The 21,689-nt window shown below is 44.7% G+C and overlaps 1 long non-coding RNA gene and 1 pseudogene across 1 annotated transcript; one reads left to right on the top strand and one right to left on the bottom strand.

The window, feature by feature from the left end:
- Positions 1-4,096: 4,096 nt before the first annotated feature.
- Positions 4,097-5,045, bottom strand: LOC125166519 (FGGY carbohydrate kinase domain-containing protein-like; annotated as a pseudogene).
- Positions 5,046-10,297: 5,252 nt separating this feature from the next.
- Positions 10,298-21,581, top strand: LOC125166707 (uncharacterized). The gene is made up of 3 exons (XR_007152506.1): positions 10,298-11,385; positions 19,419-19,478; positions 21,018-21,581. It is a non-coding gene; the product is annotated as an uncharacterized LOC125166707 (long non-coding RNA).
- Positions 21,582-21,689: the final 108 nt, after the last annotated feature.

Genomic DNA, 21,689 nt, shown 5'->3' with positions numbered 1-21,689 from the left:
GGCTAGGGTCATTAAATAACAGGAATAACTATTTTTGCAATTTTGTTAGTATTTTCCTTTCAAACAAAATACAAAAATGGCTGAGGTAAAAAATCGTCCATGGAGGGCTTCTGGATATGCCACTGTAGGTATAATCACAGCGTAATGTAAAACTTTATTTATATGTCAGAAAGAATATACCATGATGCTCCACAGATGTGTCTTTCCACTTTAGTTAGTCTTGTATCTGTGAATTAACATTCTTCCCAAAATTAAGACACCACGTAGTCATGACACAATTAGTCAGAAGGCCACAATCAAAAGCAGCTGTAGAAGTATCTCTCAGATTTAAGTCATCATTTTCACAGCCTGGCTAACGAACAGAAATTGAAACTATACTTATTTATGCCATAACTACCAGGCAATAACTATTCAACCCATTAAAGTAAAAACTGGGAACAATCCGAGAATTTTAGATGTTCAGATTCCTGAGAACAAATAAGGTATATCAACCACTGAGGGAGTTTCTACCTGTGATGTCGAGTCCTCCCTTTCTGCCTAGTGTCAAAGCTGATGATGCGAGGAGTAATGGTTTCATTAAAGACGTGAATGAAAGAAAAATCCTATTATCTGATCTGTAACAGTCATGTATTAGAAATAGTGATGTAAGTTTTTACCTTTCCCCGGGATACTGGCACGTCGACACAGTTGTAAGTGATCTCGGATCTGGAGGTCCACGCAAAGTGAGACATAACGCGGCCTGAACATAGGCTAGTGCCATCAAGTTCTTCTGCTTTGGCAAATGCACTGGTGAAACATCTGACAGATTACACGTGGATTGTTGTTGTTTTCGAAGCATGTGAGAACAATTTTACTGTTTCCTTTCCAGTTTGATTTTTTAAATTGTTTTGGTTTTCATTCCAGTAGTTAGCGGTGTTGTATTAATTTCAGGTGTACAATATAGTGAGTCACCAATTCCAGATGTCACTTGGTGCTCATCATGACAGGTGAGCTCCTTAATCCCCATCACCTGTTCCACCCATGTCCCCGCCCACCTGCTCTCTGGTGTTCCTCGGTGTGTTCTCTGTAGTTAAGAGTTTTGTTTCTTGCTTTGTCTCTCTCTCTCACTGTCTTTTTTCCTTGGCTTGTTTGTTTTGTTTCTAAAATTTGAGTGAAATCATATGGTTTTTGTCTCTCTGACTGACTTACATTACATAGGATTTCAATACTTGCTCCAATGCATACTTAAGGTCACAGAAAATTCTAATATTCAAAACATACTGGTAGTTATGTTGACCCAAATAGGCAAAGCAGTCAGTCAATAGTTTAAATGGCAGTAAAGCCTCAAATCTCTAATCAGAAGTATATGAACAGCTCCCCAGTGGCATTTTCTATACACCTTCAGAGAATTTGCTGCCCTCAATTTTCTGATTGAATGGGGAAGGCCAAGTTCCTTTGATTGTTCATTTTATTTTAAGGTCCCCTTTTATCAGCAAAACTTTCCCTTCTATATAGCAGAGGGGGAAAATGAGGCGAAATAGAGGTAGCAAAAAAAAAATATCTACAAGGGAACAAGAGGCCATATTGAGCACATATTGAAAGAAAATCTTTCTGGAAAGACTGTCAAAAGGTCACATGGAAAAGTAGTCCAGGAAAGACAGAAGCATAAATGATACCTAAATGAAAAGTCCATGTGGGGAACAGTTCAAGGTATTTTGATAAAAGAAGAATAAAATAAACAAGCCAGGGTGTCCTGGGGGAGTAGAAACAAAGCAGTCACTCATAAATCACTTTAAAGACAGTAAATAGGGAGGTTTTTCTAAAGACAAAATAGCCAAAGGAGAAATAAACTGTCATAACTTGTTACACCTCTTGATTCTAATGGAGCGAATGTTAAGTTCTGTCGCAGAGAGGAGGTCTATCAGAAGGAGCCCCGGAAGATGAGGAGCTCACAGAGGCGATAAAGTACAATCGGGGAAAAGGGTTTAGTGAGGATGAGGCTGCCTGAGTCAACGCCACAGAATCCCTCCTTGAAACGGTCAGCGGCAGAATAGAGGTGATTAACACAGCAGGACAAATGAGTCGAAAAATAGGAGATCCCAAACCAAAGACAAGAACGAACAAGCAAAGGCCAACAAAAGTTAGGGTCTACACGTACCTAGTGAGTGAGCCGACCATTTTTAGGTTGCTTTCCATTTTCAACTTCAAGATCTGGCCACATGGCTGGTCTAATTCAGATGATAGGATTTCATGGCTTTTCTAGTAGGACCGCTACCAACAGTAGGCTTCAGACAGTCAGCCTGAAGTACCCCGATTCTTTCAGTTCTCTGACCCATTACTCAGTCCTAGCGTCCAATCAACCAGATGTCACACAGAACACTCTCCCTGAGCTTGCCTCCCACCCACAAAAACCAACCCAGATCTTGTCCCTGAAGGAGCTCTGGTAGGGAGTCCCATTCCTCTTGGGGTGAGCCCCGACGTCAGTGCAGAGAGGCCGATCTTTGGGCCCTTCCCTCTGCAGAGATAAACCTCTGACCTCCCACCTGGGTCGAAGGGTGGAATGCTGGGAATTCTGTGAGAATCTGGGTGGAGGAAACGCTACCGTGTCCCCCATAGACTTTGACTCACACTCTTCTCTGTCTCTGGGTCATCCCTGGCTGCATCCACATCTGGAGCTTCTCCAGAACCCCTGCCCGCTGGACATAGAACAGCTACGCAAAAATGCACGTGGCTCATTTTGAGCCTCAAGAAGAAAATCAGGTCCATCCCCAGCCATTCAGTTCCCTAGGTGCCAGCCACCCCTGTCCTCACTCGGGCCGCTGTCATTCTTCAAAAGTCTCCTAACCAATCGCTTACCTGCAGCATCACACTGTGGACATGTAATCCAGTATGTCAGTTTCCGGTATTTTGTAAAGAACCCCCCACAATCCGATCTTGACTCACTTCTCCAGCCTCATTTGTTTGATGATTCCCACCTCATAGGCACCATGCTTTGTGTTTATTTCCTTCAATGTGCATGGCTCTCCATTAGCCCCAGACCTTGGTGGATATTATTCTCTCTGCCTAGAAGACTATTCCTTCCACCCCCATGTTCTCAATCCACCGTCTTTACCTCATTCTTCCTTCAGATCCCTGCGCAGAAAGGACTCCAGAAGTCTCTCTGGCTACCCTACGCTCCACCTATTTTGGATTCACTGCCTCCTATGGATACCATAACACCCTGTACTTCCTCATCATGGGTTTTATCATAGATTGTAATTGCCTTTCTCTGTCTGTATCTCCCTCTTACCCATAGGCTCAGGGTATACAATGCCCACGCTAACTTGTTCATTGTTTTAAGTGCACCCCGGGGCCCAAGACATGGTGCACAATCCATATACACTTGTGGCATGAATCCATGAAAGAGTAACCAGTATTTCATTGACTTCCGTTTTAATCTTTGCTTTCCTATAACTTTTGATTTCTAACATAAAACATTCAAAAGACAAATATTTCTCAAGACAGATGCTTTTTTTTTTAATGTCAGAGGTTTGCTTATTTATTTATTCCAACATATTCCATTCTTCCCTTATGCGATTGGCCTGAGGAAGAGAGCCATCCAAATCAGCGCAGTCCCAGATGGGCCAAAGAAGGGAGTCTACCACTTTCTTGGGTGACCTCCCATGAGGAGATTCCAAAGGTACAGAGATTCTTTGGGATCTGGGAAATAGGTTGTGGTATCTTGCAAGCAAGACTTCTAAATGCAGGTATAGATTTTAGCCCACTGGCCAGAATACACAATATTTCTATTTTCTCCAAAGCTATCTTAGAAATTAAATAAAGTGTAGAGATTCATTATTAACATACATTTTTAAACTATCAGATGACTCTGCATACAAGTAACAGTTGGTTCTTCTTTGTGTTCAAGATTTGTGTGTGTGTGTGTGTGTGTGTGTGTGTGTGTGTGTGTGCATGTTAGGAGGGGAAGACTGGATTAAAATCTTTGTTTATAATTAAAAAAAACCCCAGATGCTCTATTATTTAGGATTCTACGTTCTTTTTTATGGACCATTATTGGAGGTCAAGGGCTGAGATTGGTGTCTACGTAGATTTCAGAAGAAAGTTCCCCCAAAGGGGTCAAAGCTAGAAACCATTCACTAATTCTGATGATTCAGCTTATTAATGATAATGACAACAAACACTGGCTGTTGTACGCCTTCCTGAGCACTTAGAAGGAAACAGGTGATGGCTCAGAAAAAAATCAAGGCAAGCTGAAATTATAGCATGTTAAATTAAATTAAGTAAATAGCCCCACATTCTGTAAGGACAGATTACTACCCACCTGAAGACTGGTTTCTAGGAACCTGTCACAAGGCTTTGTCATTGGCTCCATTCAATGCAATGCTTTTATCAATGATTTGGAAGAAGAACAGAATTGGGAGGTGCAGTAGTATTTTTATTGTTATTATTTATTTATTTATCTTTTGCACACATCTCAGTTGTCTTTATTGAAAGATGATACAGAAATGATAGAGTGATACCTAAAGGGTCTTGAATATAAGATAAGAAGACAGAGGTCCCTAATGGAATGTCCCCGAACCTTCTGGCACTGGCCCCTGCAGGATCTGTTAAGTCTCCTTGCATGATTGCTGCATATTCTTTCCGGTGCTCAACCAGCTTCAGGAATACTTCATATTTCTTGTCATAGTATCTTTTATCCTCCAGTCTAGGAAACACGACTTTCCCAACTTTGCTCATTCTAGCCATTGCCTCCGGTACAGAAGTGAAATCCCCAGAGGCACCGGCACCCAGAATAACAGCGCCCACAAGAACAGACTTCACCTCTTGCGACAGGACCACAGGCATGCCTGTAATGTCCACGTGCACCTGCACAAAAGGGGATTCCTGCTCAGGTCTCCACACAGGGAAACAGCGCTGATACAGTGCCCTGCCACCCCCAAGGTCTCTATAAAGAGGTGGGTCCCCAAAGCAATGGCTTGAACTGTGGCCACATAGAGAATGGCAAGATCATTGAGGTCCTGAGACAGGTAATATTTTAAAAAACAAGACAGGGTATTAAGTAACATTAGGAATTATTTTTAATTTTTACAAGTATGCTGAAAGGATATTATGGTTATCTAAAAGAGCATCCTTTTTTCCTGGGGCAAAATATCAAAATATGTGTATATGTCACTGAAATGTTATAATGTCTGTGTGTTTATCCACGAACAATCTAAAAGTAAAATAACGTACGCGCGTGTGTGTGTGTGTGTGTGTGTGTGTGTGTAATGAAGACAAAGAAAAATCCCCAGAACTGAAGGACATGACTTTGCACTTTGAAACAGCCCACTCAAAAAATAAACCCACATGAAGTACTTGAATACTGGAGATTAAAAAATATCCTAAAAACTACCAGAGAGAAAATATAGGTTACATGTGAGGCATGAAGAATGAGAATGGCATTAGGCATCTCACAGCAACTGTGGGACCAGGAATATAATTCTGGGGGGAAATATGAAATTTTTATCCACCCAAATTGTCAAGTAGGTGTAAAGGTAGGGTCAAGACATTTTCAGACATAGAAGATATTAAAAGATCTATTGAGTCAACTGATTTTCAGTTAGAGTTCAAAGACATTCCATTGGGAAAGGACAGTCACTTCAACAACTGGACAGCCATACACAAAAGCACCAAGTTGGACCCCTACCTCACACCATGCACACAGATTAGCTCAAAATGGACAAACAACCTAAATATAAGACCTAAACCATAACACTTCTAGAAGAAAACAGGGGCAAATCTCCATGGCTTTAAATTTGACAAAGGATTCTTAGACATGACACTAAAAAACAACAAAAGAAAACTAGATAAGTTGGACTTCTTCAAGATTAAAAAATATTGTGCATCAAAGAACATTATCCACAAGGCAAAAAGCAACCTACAAAATGGGAGGGAACATTTACAAGTGATATATCTGATAAAGGCCTAGTATCTATAATATATAAAGAACTTTTACAACTCAACAACAAAAAGACAAACAACCCAACTTAAAAAATAGGCACAGGATTTGAATAGACAGTTCTCCAAAGATATACAAATAGCGAACAAGTACATGAAATGATGTTCACATCATTAGTCATGAAGGAAATTCAAATCAAAATCACAATGAAATACGACTTCACACCCACTACGATGCGTATAACTTAAGAAAATGGAAAATAACAAGCACTAGTGAGAATATAGAGAAGTTAGAACTCTTGTTCATTGCTGGCAGGAATGTAAGATGGTTCAGCTGCCATGAAAAATAGTTTGGCAGCTTCTCAAAATGTTAAATAGAATTACCATATCATTCGGCAATTCCACTCTTAGGTATACAGCCCAAATAACTGACAACAGGTACTCGAACAAATACTTGAGCACAAATATTCATAGCAATCGCTAAAAGGTGGAAACAACCCAGATGTTTGTCAGTGGGTAAATGAATCAACAAACTGTGGTATATATACACAATAGAATATTATTAAGCCACAAGAAGGAATGAAGTACCCATACATGCTACAATATGGCTGACCCTGGAAAACATGCTAAGTGGTTGCTCATTGCTAAGGCTGGGTGAAGGGGAAAGGGAGTGAGTACAGGGCATTATTTTGGGGTGATGGTAATATTTTAGAACTAGGTAGAGGGAATGGCTGCACAGCATTAGAGATGTCCTAAATGACAATGAATTTTTCACTCTAAGATGTTTAATTCTGTTACATGAATTTTACCTCCATTAAAAAAAATTCACGTATCTTTTCTAAGGATTTCCTCCAATAAAATGAAGAAGTAATAAATTAAAAAAGGAAAGAGATGTGAGATCCAGGAATCAGGGGGTCAAATCAAGGAGGCTAAGGGATCTGGTAGATGACAAGACATGGGGATCACATGACAAGTGTGCATCAGGTCTGACGTGAACCCAGGCCAGGTGGGAGCAAGACAGAAGGTCCAGAGAAGAGATCCCTAAGAGCAGAAAATCACTAGACTGCCTAATAGATCCGGGTGTATACAAAAAAGATTTGTAAAACTGGTAGAGAATTTGGGGTGGGAATTAGTGAAAATCCATGAAAAGCTTACGAAAATTACGAATTCTAGCGAGAAATGTAAAAGTATACTACATGACTCAGTTATAAACAGCATTTTCCTACTCATTAAAGATCTGAACACTGAAGATTTACATAACCAAAATTAGAACGTAATTATCTATTATATTGGGAGCATATGAGAAAGGACGTGTGTGTGTGTGTGTGTGTGTGTGTGTATGTGGTGTAATGTTGACAGGTGAGTTAAAGGGAGCTCAATCCTAATGTTGCAAACTGAGAACTCAAAAGATAATGATTATAGCTGAAAAAAAAATCTAGAAGTACTAGGATTGGAATGTTATTTAGACAGCAGAAGGTAAATGCCCATAGAATCCGTTTAAGGAGTTCAAAGTGGTTTCCTTTGGGATGAGGGAATTGTAGGTGCTTCTCAGAACTTTTTGGCTCTCCACGTGCACATATCAAAGTTGAGCTTTTAATAACTAGATTAAAAGAAAATGTTTAATGCCAAAATAGATTGGATGGGTGCACACTGCATCATGACAGCCTCGTGGGGCTTGGGTTATGGACAGGATGAGAGCAGGGCCCGAGGACCCACGAGGGGACTAGAGAGAATTTCATCTTTTGTTTTTTTAATTTTTTATTTTTTTTAATATGAAATTTATTGTCAAATTGGTTTCCATACAACACCCAGTGCTCATCCCAAAAGGTGCCCTCCTCAATACCCATCACCACAAAAGGCCCCGAATAGCCAAAGTAATTTTGAAGAAGACCAAAGAAGGAGGCATCACAATCCCAGACTTTAGCCTCTACTACAAAGCTGTCATCATCAAGACAGCATGGTATTGGCACAAAAACAGACACACAGACCAACGGAATAGAATAGAAACCCCAGAACTAGACCCACAAAAGTATGGCCAACTAATCTTTGACAAAGCAGGAAAGAACATCCAATGGAAAAAAGATAGTCTCTTTAACAAATGGTGCTGGGAGAACTGGACAGCAACATGCAGAAGAATGAAACTAGACCACTTTCTCACACCATTCACAAAAATAAACTCAAAATGGATAAAGGACCTGAATGTGACACAGGAAACCATCATCTTTTGTTTTTTTAAAGAATAATGCTCAAAGGACGAAAGGTTCACAATTATTCATTCCAGGTTGTGGGAAAGCTGGTAAATTGCTTTGGTATTTGTTCAATCTGTACTTTTCTGTATAGCTAACATTTCTTAAATTAACATATGTTAATGAACTCTATAATCAGCTTCACAATCCAGGATGGAAAGCTACCTGAAGGACGGTTTACACACACACACACACACACACACACACGACTGCTGAGCTACTAGCTTAAAACGAAGGGTCTTTTAAAAAATGTCTGCAGAATTCATAGAAATCCGGCATTCTGATCAAGGGATGCGTAACAGTGGGCCCATGGGGCTCTGTCTTAGTTCTCTGGAACATACCTGGAGGCCTTGGTCTTTTCTAAGGTGGTGCATATTCAAGGAATGGTGATGAGGGACTCAGGAGACTGGTAGCCCTGGGCGATGCTTGCAGACATCTCTGGAAGACTGTCCTCTACAAGAGAGACTGAGGGATGACTGGTCCAGCACAAGTGGTCCTTATTACTGACAACATTTTTTGCTCGCCTTCTATGAGGATGCTGTGATCGCATTTAAGTTTCCTTTATGCAATTTACTTTCCTAAATGCAATTTTTTATACCTGTTTTCTACTTTTGTAAGAAAGATAAATAACAAAGAAAGCCAGAAAAATCTGTTCAAAAGAGTCATTTCCAAGGTATCACACTGAGAGAATGTGGATTGGGTCTCCTGCATTTAACTGCATTTTTATTACTGACTGCCGATAATGGCAACCTCACGCTTAACAAGCAGTACAGATTATTGCTTTCGGTTTTTCAGTGTGCTTATGAAATCACAAAAACATGCAATGCTTTTGTTCCTGTTGCTTATTTCACAGATCTTTAGAAGTCACTTTTTTTTTCATTTAAAAAGGGTTTAGTGAGGAGCAATAAAAGTATAGACTTAGTACAACGGATAACACACTTTTTCTTATAAAGATATCTAGCTGCTTATACACGCATACACATGTACATCATATGGGTTAAATTACTAGAGGAAATAAAATTTTTAGAAATCGCAACGTTTTCTGATTGTTAAGTGTATCAGCTAGCTTTAGGGTGTTAATTTTACTCTACTTATATTAATTGAAGCCCAAGCTTCAGAATAGTGGGGGATAAACGTTAAACTGATCTAAGTAAAAGGGTTTGTCCTTTATTCCCTCTTCTGGAAATAAGAGGGTAGAGATGTAAAGAGAAAACAGTAAGCCCCCCAGCCCCCACTATATAGCCTTGAAGTAACCAGCTCACAAGTCTCAGTATCACTTAGAAAAGATCATCTCATCGGTACTTCTATATAACATGAGGCAGACGGAACATATAATTATCCATATTTAATTAAGGGTATATAAACCCGTGTTACCTGGGATCAATATGCCCTGTGGTAAGCTACTTCCATCAGATTCCATAAAGGAACATTGTTTTGCATAGCTTTCTAGGAACCCGTCTGTCCCACAAAACAAGGCCGATCTGTGGAAGGAAGCTTACCAAAGTCACACTGGGCACGTTAAGGAGAAGGAGCAGAACTGGCTTGTCCGGTGTTGGAATTTCTCCGGCCAAAAAACACAGGTGCGAACTCCCTGCCCCTTCCTCCCTAACCTACCCTCCCCAGTCGCTGCCTTCATCAAAAGGGTATTTTGAAACCTGGAAAGGCAGGGCGCCTCCAAACACCGCCTACGCGCACCGTTTCTCAGCGCAGGCTTCGGCGTCTAGAGCGTCAAGGCTACGCATCCACGCACGTGCCGGGTGGAAATTCCACTCCTCCTCTTCCACGCGGATTGTGCGCAGGCCCATCCCGGGCGGCGGACGCTGGGCCAGCCCTTGGACGGAGCCCATCCCCGGGCGCGGGATGGAGGAGGGCTCCTACCTTTGCTTCCCGCCGCCGGCGCGTCACTCGGCCAGAACGCGCGCAGCTGCGCCCCGCCCGCTCCCCCGGTCCTCCCCGGGGGCTTCCGCCCTGGTCCCAGGCACTAACCGTGCACGGGAACGGCCCCGGGCCCGCACCAGCACCCCTCCGCCCCGCCTCCCCCCCCCCCCCCCCCCCAGCGGGGTCTGCAGCCTCCGAAGGGATGTGACCCATCTGCCGGCGGAGTCGCTGAGGCTAAAACCTGCGACAGGTTCGGTGACCCGGAGACTCCGACCCGGGAGGCGCGACGCTCAGCCTCCGCCGCGCAAAGCGGCGGCATCTGCCGCCCCCTGCCGGCCCGGGTCGGCGCGCGCTTTGCTCAGCAGCGTTCCAGAAAAGCGGAGCACCTCCAAGGCACGTCCAGAGTAAAGGCCGCCTGCCGCGTGGGCCGGAGTTAAGCCTCCCTGCGTCAGAGCGGTGGCCCCAGGCGCTGGGATCGCCGCAGAAGAGGCGGTTTCAGGGCTGCGTCGCTGGAAACTCCAAGCCCTAGCGGGAAGCCAACTTTCCACATTGAGCACGTAACATAATCTACTTTATCTCCTCTGGTTTACCGTCTCTCCAGCGAGCAAGCCTCTGCAAAATCGGGCTTACGAAGAAGTTTTCTTCAAGAAGCAAATGTTGGCTGTGCCGATTCCCTGCCTGGGAGTTGTTGGCCGCATCGAACTGATGCCCTTAAACGCATTTGAACAATCAATCAGGAAGGCGATTTGAAAAGGAACGTTCCATTCGACTGAACAGGTTTCTACTTGAGCACCAAGACGCCCTCTGCAGGTTTGGGGATATAAAAGAGAACTAAAATGAGGCGTGTGTTTCCTGCAGGAGTTCAACTCAGCTTGGCGATGTCCATCCCCAAAGCAGGAAGCAAACCGAACTCTGCACAACCAAGAGGCAAACTCAGTGCAAGATATTAAAATGTGCAGACCTGAGCCGATAGTCCCGGGGCAGTGGCCCCAGAGTAAGTTGGTCTAAGCAGCACCCTTTAGGCAGTGGCCTCTGATTTGGATTCTGCTTTGTCTACCTGTCCTTGGCTTTGCCTCATTGCTGCAAATGCAGCAGGCGCTCCATAAATGCTTATTTATGGTTGATGCAATGGTTGATAACTTTGGTGGATAATGAGAAGCTGGAGGCTTTCTGCAGCAGTGAGGCTGAAGGGTCTGGCTGGGGCATTCAATGCCCTGCCAGTCCCTACCCCAACCAGCCTCACTAGCTGTGTGACACTGGACCCGTTATGAACCTCTCCTCATGCCCCGGCCAGCAAAATGCAAATGATAATAACAGTGCCTCCTTCTTAGGATCAGGATGAAGGGTAAGTGGATATAATGTATGTAAAGTGTTTAGGGTGGAGCCTAGTACATAGCCAGTACTCAATCAAGTGGTGCTATTATCCTTTTTGTTACCACTGCTGTTCCTTCTTTTCCCAAGTTGCAATGCACTAGTTAATAGCAGTCACTTGAGGGGCGCCTGGGTGGCTCAGTCGGTTGAGCGGCCGACTTCGGCTCAGGTCATGATTTCACGGTCTGTGAGTTGGAGCCCCGTGTTGGTCTCTGCTGACAGCTCAGAGCCTAGAGCCTGTGTCAGATCCTGTGTCTCCCTCTCTCTCTCTCTCTCTCTGACCCTCCCCCGTTCATGCTCTGTCTCTCTCTGTCTCAAAAATAAATAAACGTTAAAAAAATTTTTTTTTAAAAACTAAAAAAATTTTTAAAAAAGCAGTCACTTGAAACCCAGATATTTGGGTAGGAAGGTGGCCAATTTGCACTGGCATAACACTGGACAAGTGAGTTTCAATCTCCTGAGCTATAAAATGGCAATGGTTATAATAGCAAAGGATATGGTGATTATTTCGTGATGTGACGTTGTACTTAATTCGTAGAGTTGATTGTGCCCAGTGCAGAGTGGACAAGCCTACAGTAAGTGATAGCTAATAGTAAAACAAATTTTTTTGTTTAATTTTTATTTATTTTGAGAGAGGGGGCAGGGCAGAGAGAGGAAGAGAGAGAGTCCCAAGGAGACTCTGAGCTGTCAGCACAGAGCCCGATGCGGGGGTCGAGCCCACGAACCCGTGAGTTCATGACCTGAGCCAAAGATCCAGTGTCAAATGCTTAACTGACTGAGCCACCCAAATAAATTTCCCAAATAAATTTTTTGAAAGGCTATGTTTAGACTAACCACCAATGCTTAATTGTCCCCTGAGGTAATATTCACGTCTTTGTCTCATTTCACTTTTCCATCCATTTACTTAGCAGAAGGTTAATTCTTAGCAAATTGCCAGTGTCTGAACTCTGTGACACGAAGGTCAGTGACTGTGTATAGCACTTTGTCTGAGTCTGAAGGGCCTTGAGGACTTTTGCTGGTGATGACCAGCGATTATGGCCTGGGTGGGTGGAGGGTCTTGTCAGAGAAACCAAACACAGTAACCTTTTAGCTCCGGCAATTATTCGGATATGCCGCTTGGTTTTGAGAAGTTGATCAAATAAAACTGAACAATATTTGCAACAGTCTGGCACTCCTTGCTGATGGGAAAAGATTCTGGAAGGAACGGGGCTAGAGACGCGTGGCAGGAGGCCGGCAGTGAGATATCGGGTACCCATCCCGTCTGTGTACCTTTTCAGGACGATATGCACACCCGTTACTGAACTGGAACGCAGACTTGGCAGATGCCTTTTACTCTCCGGGCGCCCTTCGGGACTCAGGAGGCCAGGCTGGAATGATTCAGAAGAGGGTTTTTAAAAGTCCAGGGAGGGGCGCCTGGGGGGCGCAGTCGGTTAAGCGTCCGACTTCAGCCAGGTCACGATCTCGCGGTCCGTGAGTTCGAGCCCCGCGTCGGGCTCTGGGCTGATGGCTCAGAGCCTGGAGCCTGTTTCCGATTCTGTGTCTCCCTCTCTCTCTGCCCCTCCCCCGTTCATGCTCTGTCTCTCTCTGTCCCAAAAATAAATAAACGTTGAAAAAAAAAATAAAAAAAATAAGTAAATAAAAGTCCAGGGAACTACTTTCTGTTTCCGTGCTCTAAGACTAAGCACCAGAGAAACTACTCTTTTGTGAAGGTCAGATGATCCTAGAAAAGGGAGGGCCCTACCTTCTTGTCTTCACACATGACAACTTATTCTTTTTCAAGGAACCCGGAGCTCCCCAGTTTGTAGTATACCCTACCTTAAGTCACAGCCTTTAGGTTAAAATGTATAATATTTATCAAGCACCCCCTCCAGTCATCTGACCCCATTCTGATTTTCCACTCTTAGCATCCTCCCCCCATGCTCTTGGTCTAACCATGACTTTCAAAAGCCAGGCAGGTAAAATGATTCCTGATGAGAGCCAGTTACAAATTTTTATTTTATTTTTTAACGTTCATTCATTTTATTTATTTAAAAATATTTGTTAGTGTTTATTCACTTTTGAGAGACAGAGAGAGACAGAGCACGAGCGGGGGAGGGGCAGAGAGAGGGAGACACAGAATCCGAAGCTGGCTCTGGGCCCTGAGCTGTCAGCACAGAGCCTGACGATGGCTGGAACCCACAAACTGTGAGATCATGACCTGAGCCAGAGTGGGACGCTTAGCCGACTGAGCCACCCAGGCGCCCCGATATTCATTTATTTTTTTGAGAGAGAGAGAGAGAGAGAGAGAGAGAGAGTGTGTGTGTGTGTGTGTGTGTGTGTGTGTTCATAAGCGGGGGAGGGGCAGGAGGGGAACAGAGGATCTGAAGTGGGCTCTGTGCTATTAGCTTAGAGCCCAATGCAAGGCTCGAACCGACGAACCCGAAGATCACGACCTGAGCTGAAGTCAGAGGCTTAACCAACTGAGCCACCCTGGCACCCCAGCAAGTACAACTTTTAAAAGTATAGTCACTAGCAAACCGGAGTATTGTCACTTTCGCCAGCCACACAGAACCACATTCACTGTCACTCTTCCCTCTGAGCTGTCTCCACCCCTCCAACCCAGACTCAGTCGGAGCAGCTCAGGCCTGGGAGATGTTTCCGGCAGGGATGAAGGTGCTGGGAGCCTGCCCCCTGGGCCAGGGCACCCACGAAGATGTGATCCGAACAGGCTATGCTTCATTCTCCCGAAAGGCCAGAGGGGTCGCAGGCTCCAGAGTCCAGGCCACCTCTCTGGGCAGCCAGTCCTGGGGCTCCTCCCAGTCTCCGTGAGGAGGCTCACGGACTGGCTCAAAACACCCTTACCTCCTCTCATCTCCTGCCTGTACCCTCGTGCCGCCTTTGCTCTGGGGACAAAATAGAACCCTGAAGGGGCTCACTCAGTTTCCTCGGGGAAACTGCATACTCCCTGTCAGCAGAGAAGGGTTCTCCCTCTCCTGGTGCTTGGCTCGCGGCCTCCTCTGGTACCTCAAGTCAGTGTCCTCTGCTCTGGCCTCCTCATCACCCATGCGCTCTCCCATCAACCCCACAATGTGGCCTTTGCCCCACACTCCCTCCAGCCCCGACTCTATATCTTCCCTCTACTCCCTCACGGACCCACTTCCTGAAAGAGCTGTCTGCACGTTGTTTCCATTTTATCTGCCACCGACGCTTCAGCTGTGGCCTGGCGCCCCCTCCCCCCTGTCTGCTGCCCCCCTCGTGGCTGAGCTCAACAAACATTTTTCAGTCCTTATCCTTATAAAGGGACATTTCGGTCGAGTAGGAATTGGAGCTCCTACAGCACTGAGGAAGAGAGTCGGAGTGTCCCCCAACTGATCTACAGCTGGGGCTTGAGTACAAATGCAGAGCTGGGAGGACCCTCTTACCCTGTCTTCACCTCCCCGATTGGCCTGGGGACAGAGGAGCCACCTGGGAGAAAACTACTGGGATGTCCACACTCTAATGCCTGTTGACGTTCAAGGATGTAAAGAGGTGACCAACTTGTGGAAAACCACTCAGGCTTCCTGGGAGAGAATGTACCATGAAGGGGAAAAGGACCTTATACCAGAAGTCTACCCCAATACCATGATGTCAAATTGGAGGGACTTCTGGTTCAAGACAGAATAAGGCACTAATGCCAGAAGTCCATTCGCATCCTGACACCATAGAACCAAAAAACACGTACTTGAATATGCTTTGCAAAAAGATTTCGTGTTTATGATAACTGAAGATTGGAACACTTTGGACCCCCCAAGAAACTTTGTGTTGTTATATCCCTGAATGAACGTAACGGGTGGGAGATGGTATCCTTCCAATAAGCCAAAACCTCCCTCTCTGTGTGCAATGACAATTTGGAGTTAATTGCCTGTGAGCCACTGAGGATAGATGAACAAGCTCCTTTACCTAACAAAGGCGCACTGATATTGAGGTGCTTTGACACCAGTAGCGGAACGTGGGTGAGAACAAATCTCTGGCTCTACTTTCTTTGGAAGCAGATGTGCTTGAAGCTCTTTGGGCAAACTGTAAGAATCTGATCCGTGTCTAGGTGGGAGAGGGAAGCGTTTTAGCAAAGTACTTTTGTTAAGCTATAGAAAGAGCTGAATTATGAAACACATGTCAATAGATCCAGATGTACAGTGAAACCAATAAAGCTGAGGCTGCAGGGTCCCCTGCAGCAGATTGTGTTTTTTTCCAAGATGGCGGCAATAGGACTGCCCATCACGTATGCTCTTCTTACAGAGTGAGGCCAACAGTCTTCCCACCGACAGGTAGGCCCTACGTATTCTCCTTTTGAGTCCGGGCAGGCCTGTGACCATGATGCGTATACTTTCCGAGCTAGGTCTCAAAGAAGCTATAACTTCTGCCAGATTCTCTTGGAACCCAGCTGCCACACGGCGAGGAAGCCCAGGATACATGGAGAAGCTACAGGTGTTCTGGCCTGTAGTCCCAGCTGAGGTTCCAGTGACAAGACACCTTTGAGAGGAATCCAGCCCTCACCACCCTCTGACTGCAACATCGGAGTGACCCTAAGTGAGAGAACCACCAGGCTAAGCCCAGTCAACTTACACAGTTGTAGGATATGATAAAATAATTGTTCTTATTGCTATGAAATGGATCACCACGTTTAGGGGTGATTCATTCCATCGCAATAAACAATTTTAACAGGCCCCTTGGAGGCCCTGCAGGGGCCCCAGCAATGTGTCCAATGTGATCATATGCTTTTGTAAGATTTACAAAGGTAAGATATTTTAGCCACAATTGGTTAAAATTTCTGTGTCTTTCCACCCTGACTTCCCCTCTGTCTCTGCAAGTGGCATTAGAGTAGGTGTGGGCATTTTGAGGATTCAGCTAAAGGCAAATTGAGTTGGGGTTCATTTAACTTGGGCTCAGTGTGGTGTATTTATGTGCTGTGGATTCACTTCTGTGTAAGTTACTACTGTAAATAGCTTCCACAATATTTCTAACAACCGCTGTCCCGGTTTGGGGGTGTGACAGGAATGTGTAGGACTACAGATCGTATCATGACAATGCGCTATATGGCATGTGGATTTGAAATGTACAAAGTTAGAAGAGAGTCTGTGGGAATTATTCCAAACTTTACAGCTCAGACATAAGAATAGTTCAACAGATGGGGCACCTGGGTGGCTCAATCGGTTGAGCATCGGACTCTTGGTTTTGGCTCAGGTCATGATCTCACGGTTTGTGAATTCGAGCCCCGCGTCGGGCTCTGTGCTGACAGGGTAGCACTTGCTTGGGATTCTCTCTCTCCTCTCTCTGCTCCTCCCCTGCTCATGCTCACTCTCTCTCTCAAAATAAATGAATATTAAAAAAAAAAACTTTCTAAAAAAACAGTTTGACAGTGGCTTTCCTAGATGTGACTATTATCCTGAAAATTTATCTTTTATTATGAATAATAAGCTATGGAAGCTGAAACTTTTACAGTCTATCAATAATAAAATGTAAGGGAAAGAATGAATTATTTTTCCATTCTCTCATGGGATCTGATGTTACAAAACCATTGTTAGATGAAGATTCAATAAAAAATTAGCCAAAAAGGTTAGGGAAAGAGCATTACAGAGGTGGCTCGTGAATTTAATAAAAATATGCTATTTTCCTAGGTTTCTTATATATTTGGTGATAGCAGTGGACAGGGTGAACTTTTGTGGGAGGCCAGACCCTTTTGAGATTGGCATTGTTGAGACGCCCAGCTTTAAAGCCCTGGCTTCCCTTGGCTTCTCTGAACCTCCAGTCAGTTCTTCTCTCCAGCTAACTGGTCCCCGTAACCTGGAGGGGCGTCTCTTTCTCTGGGACCTCCCGTGGTCCCTCTTTCTTCTGTCAGGGCACCCTCACCCTACTCTCATTTCAATGCCATGGTCCTGCTGCAATCCCAGATTCTACATCTCCAGCCCACACCTCTTTCCTAGACTCTAGGGCCAGACAGTAAATATTTTATGCACCTGCTGGACATCTCACCACCTCTGTCCACCTCAGCTCGACGTTGTCCTGCAAATGTAGCAGTAGCCAGTAGTCAGTTGGTGGGTGTGGCTGTTTGCCAATGTAACAGGATTTATTAAAACAGGAGGCGGCCCCAAGGGCTATATTTGACAACACCTGCCTTCGGCCCAAATATCCAGTTACTTCTGGAAGTTTCCCCGTGGACTTTCACTAGTTCCCAAACACAACGTCTCCAAACAGACTCGTCTTATTCCCTCCCGGCTCTGTGTTCCTTCTCAATGAACTATACCACTGCCAGGTGCCCAGGACAGAAGGGCGGGCACGAGCCTTGGTTCCATCCCCAGAGTCAGTCAGTCACCAAACCCTATCAATTCTGCTTTCTAATCATCTCCCTAATGTCGTCACTGTTCTCTTTCTCCGCTGCCTTCTTTGAGACCCCTGTGTCCTCCCCTCCTTCCCCCCTGCTTCTTACAATCCCCTCCCACTCTGCAGGCAGAAGGAGGGTGCCACTCTTCCAATCTAAAACCCTTCCGTGGTCCCTGCTGTCTGTCGGTTAAAGAACCCCCTGCCGCAGTGTAAGAGGCCAGCAAGACTGGACCCCCCTCAATCAGCCACCGGTTCCCCGTTTCAGCCTGAATGCCTTTCAGTGGCCCGGACCTCTTGCCTCCGGGACTTTGCACGTCTGTTCCTTCTTGCTTCTCATCCCTCCCACTTGTCTTCTAGGGCTCTGCTCAATGTCACTTCCTCGGGGAAGTGTGTGCTCACTTCTCAAGACAAGCCAGGTGTCGCTCTGCCTGCTCCGTGTAGCCTGGGCCTCAGCAGGGCTGAGCACTCACCATGCCACCTGACAGCCCAACTTACGGATCCACAGCAGCCCCGTGTCCATCAGGGGGGAAACTCCCTGAGAGTGGGAATCGGGTCTTACCCACTCGTCTGCCCAGCTCCCAGCACGGAGCTAAACACTGTAGACACCAGAGAGGCTCTACCCAGGAGGGCTGCACCCGGCACAAACCCCGGCCTCCACCCCACCCTCCTGCTTCACTCAGGGACCTTCCCACACTTCCGCTGGACTGTGGAGTTGGTGTGGCTGAGTGGGAGACGAGGGAGGCGTCATCATGTGGGGCCCGCTCGGTTTGGGTGGTGTTTTACCTGTGTGCAGAGGTGTTGGGTGTCTGAGAGGTGGGACTCCTCCAGCCTCCGGATTCCAAACCCGTGTGTGGGGGCTCCTGCTGCCGGGTAGCTCCACCAGACCTTAATAGTCGTCTTGGCCTTGGAAGAGGGGGCAGTGGAGGTGGGGGAGGGGGCCTCTCCCATTCCACTCACACTTCCCCTGCGCTCACAGAAATCAGCCAAAGGCTGAGTCCTGCATGCTGATTCAATATTTTGGTAGTTCTTTTAAATATTATGGAAGCATTTACCTCATCCTGGGTCCTCTTAAATATATACATGTATGTCCAAATATATATATATATATATATATATATATATATATCTCCAAATATACATACACATGTACCCAAAAATATATACACAAGTAACCAAATATATATACACATATATGTAAATACATATACACACATAGCCAAATATGTACACATGTAACCAAATATACACAAATATATAAACATATAAACATATATGCATATATAGATATATATTTTTGCTTTTTAGCTGGAAGTCATTATAAACATACAATAAGCTACAAAAACAATGCTGAGAGATTTGGTATCGCCATTACCCAGCACCCAGCTCCTCCAAGGGTAAAAACTTGCATAACTGAAGTTCATTGTCAATACTGGGAAACTGCTCTTGGTCCAGCGTAATGAACTAGTCCACGGACGTAGCTCAGATTTCACCAGTTTTGATATAGACTCATTTTTTCTTAAAACATTTTTATGTTATGTACATGTTTTGTGTCTTCCAAGTACTATGAAGAAAGATTTTGTCATAATTAGCTTAGAGAATAATGAATTTTAAAGATGGAAAGAATGATTTGGCTTCTCTCTTTGTTTTATATGTGGTGACTCTGGATCTCAGAACAGAAAGGATGTTTGCCTGGATCTCGGGGGAGTCCTAGTGCTGACTCAGTGTGAGCTGGTAAATTTCTTCTCTGCTAATATTTTTTTTTAGGCGGATAAAAATCTAATGAAAAGGTATCCCAATGAAGGCTAATTTTGTTTTTCCAAAAATGAATAAACATCTTGATTTCTGCAAACACAACTCAATTAAGAAAATATTGCCTTGCTGAACACTGAATTAGTCAGTCAGATCTTACTTAGAAAGTGCTCCTGGACTGGTTACATTTTAACCCCTGAGCTAACTGAGCAGCCCTGTTATCTCTTTACGGGAGCTGATACGTATCTCATTCCATAGTGCCAGAGACTAAGGAACAAAGGCTAACAGATTTGAAAGAAAGGTCGGATTAAAGAAATGAAAGCCACCTTCCGGTTAATGAGGACATGTTTCCTAGGTCATATGTCCTAATAAAATAACACAGTAAAAGCACTCTGCAAATTGACATGCAGGGCAAAGAAAAACGTGCCTAGAACCTTTGCAACAAGGAAGGTATACTTTGTTTGAACCCTTACTGGATTAATTAATTGTTGCTAGTTTCATTTTGAAATATATGGTCTTATTGGGGATACTCAGAGAATGGTCATGGTAAAGAAATGAGGTGTCTTAGAATGACAGTTCCCAGGGGGCAGAGCCTGGACTGGAAGGAACCCTACCGGGGCTGGAGGAAGGGGGAGAGTCAGTAGAGAAAGGTGCCCTGTGCAAATGTCAGGCCAGCAACACAAGGCCCAAGCAATGTGAAAGCAAGTCCCTGGGAAGTTGTGAGCTGGCCACAGCTTCCACTTTAGGCAAAGTGGGGGCAGGTGCCACCGAAGGGGAAACTGCCTCACTCTCCTGGTGAGGTTGACCTGGCCTCGTGTTCATAACTTACCTCTCGGGTTCTTGCAAGGAATTTGCCACTGTAATGCCTGAAGGGAAGGTGCTAATTCTCCTCTTCGGAAGGGAACCTGAATGGATCTTGGTGGCAGGCCCCGTGCTGCAGAGCTAAGGAAATTAGATTCATCTTCCGTCTAACTTTGATGTCCTTGTCGTTGGCTACAAGTATAGCAGAAGTCTTCACAACTCTTAGATGCAGAAGTTTCCTGGAGTTCCTTTGGGTAGGGACTGTGATTTGTACCTTTCATGTAATCTTAAAGGAGCCCAACACACAGTAGGTGGTCAGTAAATATTTGATGAATTGGGGGCGCCTGAGTGGCTCAGTCGGTTCAGCACCTGACTCTTGGTTTCAGCTAAAGTCACGATCTCACGGTTCGTGGGTTTGGTTCGTGGGTTCGAGCCCCGCATCGGGCTCTGTGCTGGCCGTGCGGGGCCTGCTTGTGATTCTCTCTCTTTCCCTCTCTGCCCCTTCCCTGCTCACACACACTCTCTCTCAAAATAGTTAAAATTTTTTTTAAAAACTTTAAAAAATACTTAATGACTTGAACTCAATAAGAATGCACATCTCAGAATGTACTCAACCTGCTGAAAGTATAGAGAGATGATCTCTTTCTTTTATCTCTTTCCTCAGTTTTTGCCATTCTTTCAAGTTGAAAATGACTTATTTTGAATTAATTGTCTTTGCAGCTCTGAGCGAAAACCCCGCCCAACATCCTTCTAAGAGTGCTGGTGTGAGACTCCTGTGAACTCTCTAGAATAGTCCATTGCTTTATGCTTACGCTGTGCCTGTGGAGCTAAATCATGGAGGACCATGCCATGCCATAACGGAAGTCTCTATGCCTTCAGTCTGGTACACACCTGAGCAATACATTCCTTTTTGCTCTTTACACACTACAATATCTGATGGCCCATTCACAAAACCCTGCTTCATGTTTATCTGAGCTCTCATGATGCTGATACATTATGAAGGTGAGGAAGAATGTATAGGCAGAAGACCATAGGAGGGCAACCTGATTTACAAAATAACAGGTGTGGAATCAAATCATTCAAGAAGCTTCCAGGAGGAAAGGGGACAAAAGGCATACCACCACCACCCAAATTAAAAAAATCAAACAGGAAAGGGAAAATTACATGGATATAGAATTTCTTCATGACATTGTTCCTGATGCTTTATCCATAAAGCAGTAGTAAAATATTAAGTTAAAAAAATGTTTATCTATTTATTTGAGACAGAGACAGAGACAGAGAGCATGAGTGGGGGAAGGGAGAGAGAGAGAGAGAGAAAGAGAGAATCCCAAGCAGGTTCCTCTCTGTCAGCACAGAGCCTGATGGGCTTGATTTCATGAACCATGAGATCAT

This window comes from Prionailurus viverrinus, chromosome B2, assembly GCF_022837055.1.
Source record: "Prionailurus viverrinus isolate Anna chromosome B2, UM_Priviv_1.0, whole genome shotgun sequence".
In the NCBI taxonomy this organism is placed as follows: domain Eukaryota; kingdom Metazoa; phylum Chordata; class Mammalia; order Carnivora; family Felidae; genus Prionailurus; species Prionailurus viverrinus.
Note: the sequence above shows the minus strand (reverse complement) of the source record. Positions and strands in the feature narration are given on the sequence as shown.